The following is a 4338-nucleotide window of genomic DNA, read 5'->3' on the forward strand; positions in this document are numbered from 1 at the left end:
AAATTAGTATAAAGGGCTTATGAGAGTTTCCATTTCATCAGTGCAAAGGCTATGAGAAGAGAGGGAAGTTCTATTTAATTTGTCCAGTTAAAGAAGTGTGTGTGTGTGTGTGTGTGTGTGTGTGTGTGCTCTCGAGCGAAGGCGTGAGAGAGGGGGCAAGTGGGGGGGGGAAGATTTAACTATGTATCCTAAACTGCCTCAAATTCACAGCAGTCTTACTGTCTCCACCTCCTGAGTGCCTGGCTTACAGGTATGAGTCACCATACCTAGTTGAATATTTTAAAATTTAAAATGTATTTTTATTCTGCTAGAAAGCAGAACAAATTTTAATTAGTATAGGGAACTGTTAGGTTCCATAGGTATTTATTAGGCCAGGCTAAAAATCTTATCTCCTTTCAAAAAGTACTAAGACTAAGTGTAGGAAAAACTCTATTAAGTATAGTAAATAAAGCACAAAACAACTAACATTTGAGAACAACTACTCTGTTTATTCTATTTTATGTAACTGGCTGTATCACAATGTCATCTTGCTTAATCAATATCCGTATAATTAAACAGTATTATAGAATACATTTACAGTAATTTAGTAATTATAGGCTATTGCCTTTTTAGATTTTCATGGTTTTTTTTCCCCCAATTATATTGTTTTCTTTTTAAGATCAGGGTCTCTAGTCCATATTGGCCTTGAAGTTCATCCGTAGTGGGGGATAGTCCTAAATTCCTAATCCTCTCTCCCCACCATGTGCCAGGGTTACAAAGAAAACAGTAACAACAACATCTCAGTGTGCTAGGATTACAGACATGTTACCACACCGCTGTTATTTAGGTTTTACACTGGAGTCAGAATATGGTCCAGTGTATATTTCTTTGTAAATATAATAATGTTCAGTATTATAAGACCGCCTGTGAATATTATAAAGTGCTAAATTCAGTTACAAATTTGGTCACTATTCAGTAAAATTTCACTGGTAGATAAGTGTTCTTTACATCACGAATAATTTGACCGTGAATGAAAAGGCTGCATTTGAAAACTGCCCATCTCTGTAAGATCATGTTTTCCTCCTGAGTTACATGCCACTAAGGGTAGGACTTCATTCAATTTGAGGTTTTCCTCGAGTTTATAGGTCACCCAATTTCTCACGGCTGTGGATTTTTCCCGTGTTGGTTAAGGTGAGTGCCCTGGCTGAAGGCCTTCCCACATTCCTTACACTTAGAGGCCTTCTCTCCTCTTCTCTGCTGACTAAGATGCTTTCTCTGGCTGAGGGTTCTCCCACCAAAACTGCATTCGTAAGGCCTCTCTCCAGTGTGAAGTCTGTGACGTTCAGTGAGGGAGGCGAGGCGGCTAAAAGCTTTCCAGCACTGATCACATCTGTAGGGCTTCTCTCCCGAGTGGATTCTCAGGTGCTGCGTGAAGAATGAATGCTGACGGGAAGGCTTTCCCACATCTGTTACGGACAAAAGGTTTCTCCCCTGTATGGATTCTCTGATGTTGAATGAGGTGGATTCTCTGGCTGAATCTTCTCTCACATTCATGACACTTGTAGGGGTTTTTCTCCCTCGAGGACTATCTGAGGTGGGTTATGAGTTGAGTTTTGATGGAAGGCCTCTCGATTTCCCTACACTCATCATATTCATAGGGGTTCTCTCTTACATACTTTCCATGACAATATCCTAAGTCTGAATGTCATTTGCTGCTCTTTCCTTGTGTGTCAAAGCAGAGAGGTTTCTTTGTTTCTTTCTTTCTATTTAAATATTTATTTTTTTATTTAATATATGTGAGTACAATGTAGCTGTTTTCAGACACACCAGAAGAGGGCATCAGATGCCATTACAGGTGATTGTGAGCCACCATGTGGTTGCTGGGATTTGAACTCACGACCTCTGGAAGAGCAGTCAGTGCTCTTAACTGCTGAGCCATCTCTCCGGCCCCCAGCAGAGAAGTTTCTTAATGGGAGGGATTCTGTGGTGCACAAAGTTTGAGTTCAGATTATAGTTTTCCTCAAACTTATTATACCCCATGCCTCTCTGTATAATTTTTTTGGTGGGTGAAAGATGCTCGTTCCAAATGCTTCTGCTGCTTTTCTTGGTTCAGGTCTAACTGGTAATCGAAATCCCAGAATCCTCCTAAGATGGGGTACCAGAAGGCACCGCCTATTAGTCCTTCCATTATAACCCTCGTGGAGCTGATTTTCACTGGACATGTTTTCCAGGAACAACATTTTCTTCATTTCAGGTCTGTCCACCCTATCTAGAAGAGAGTCAGAGTGGACAAATCCTTTCTGACATTAGGATTTCAGAAGAGAACCACGACGTGCAGAATTGCCAGATAACCCTAACGGTTAATAAACATTTTTTACAACGTGGACATAAAGCAAACAGGAAGGCCAAAAAAGGAGGACTGGAGAAAGTGAGCATGGGGACACTGAAAACATACACATGGGAGCCAGGGAAGACCAGGGCCATCCAGAAGGAGCCATGTTGTAAGGATAAAAGAGAAAGAAATGTTAAAGGACTCTGGGAGACACCAAAGGGACATCTGTGCTGGGGAAGACATTCTGAAGAAGGCAGAACCAGGCCCAGTCCCTACAGAACGTATTTGCAGACTGTCCTATGGCAATACCAGCTTGTTTATTTAAAAATTACTCTTTCCTTTCTGTTTTTTTTTTTTTCTTAAAATGATACAAGTAATATATAGCGTAACATATTAAAAGAAATGTAGGGATGCATAAAGGGAAGAGTCCTTTGGGGCTGGAGAGGTGACTCAGCAGGTAAGAGCACTGGATGCTCCTGCAGAGGACCTGGTGTCCATCCCAGTACTTGCATGATGACCCATACCATCTGTGACTCCAATTCTAGGGCATCTGGTGCCCTCTTTTGGCTCTCACGGGTACTGCAAACATGTGGTGCACTGACANACATGACTGCAAACATGCACAGAAAATAAATACAAGTAAAAGCTAGGTCTTTAAAATGGTCGCGTCTGTTGAGGTTTGGTCTTTTGCTGTGTAATGCTAAATGCAGGCCCCCAAGACCTGGGTGTCCCTGTCATTTTTAATACAACGATCACCCTCCCAGGTGTTAAATCCATGGGATACATTTCAGGTCCCTTCTTAGCTAAGAAGACATTTTAGATAAAGAGGTACTAGGCAGCCATCAATAACAGTGAAGTATGTGACATTGCAGAGGGTATGGTGGAATTCAGTCACACAAGGCATAGCCCCTTTCAATCCCTTAAAAGGAACCACTGGAGCCCTGGGAGTTAGTTCAGTGGGTAGAGCGCTTGGGCTTGCTATGCAGTCCTGAGGAGTACAGTTGCTTCCAACATCTGTGTAAATGCTAGGTTGAGGTGGTGGCTCATCTGTAAACCCAGTGCTCAGGAGGCAGAGGCAAGAGATTCCCCACAGCAAACTGGCTAAGCAGGCTAGGCCAGCCCTGCAAGCTCTGGGTTCCAGTTCGAGTCCTTGAAATTAAGGAGACACCTGATGTTCATCAACCTCTGGCCTCCAGACAAATGTGCATACACATGTGCATCAACACATGAGTGCACGAACACACTCGCGCACGCGTGCGCTCACACAGACACACACACACAAGCACGTTCAAATGAAAGAAAGAAAAGGCGAGCCGTTCAGATAGCTCAGTAGATGAAGGTGCTCACCCCTAAGCCTGATTGCCCAATTTCAATTCTCACAATCACATGATGGAAGGAAGAACCTAATCCTGAAAATTGTTCTTCAATTTCCACCTTGTGCTGTGGCTCATGTACACACACACACACACACACACACACACACGCCATTAGGGTTTGTATATGCTTGGCCCAGGGAGTGGCACGATTTGCTTGAAAGCTAAGTATTCTGCTAGCAGCCTTCAGATGAAGATGTAGAACTCTCAGCTCTTCCTGCACCATGCCTGCCTGGATGCTGCCATGCTCCCGCCTTCATAATGGACTGAACCTCTGAACCTGTAAGCCAGCCCCAATTATAGTTCCTCTATCTTTAAAATACATACATATATGCATACACACTCTATATTATATAATATATAATCACACATATATATGCATATATAAATTTAAATATGTATAGATGCATATTTTATATAACAAAACACCTGAACAGGTTCCTGTGAATAGATGAAGGAGCGCAGTTGGCTTCCCAAGAAGGCAGCTAAGCTAGGCAGCCCATCCCTGACAAACACAGGAGAAAAGTCACTCCTGTGAGCCAAGAGCTCGGGCACCTCACAGAGCTGCCTTATGAAAACTGTTTTTATTATTACTACTTTACCTTAGAGCTCGTCTTTTTTCTAGTTGGAGCCCTGTAGGCAGGGGCAGAGCGG

The sequence above is a fragment of the Mus pahari genome, chromosome 23, assembly GCF_900095145.1.
Source record: "Mus pahari chromosome 23, PAHARI_EIJ_v1.1, whole genome shotgun sequence".
NCBI lineage: Eukaryota > Metazoa > Chordata > Mammalia > Rodentia > Muridae > Mus > Mus pahari.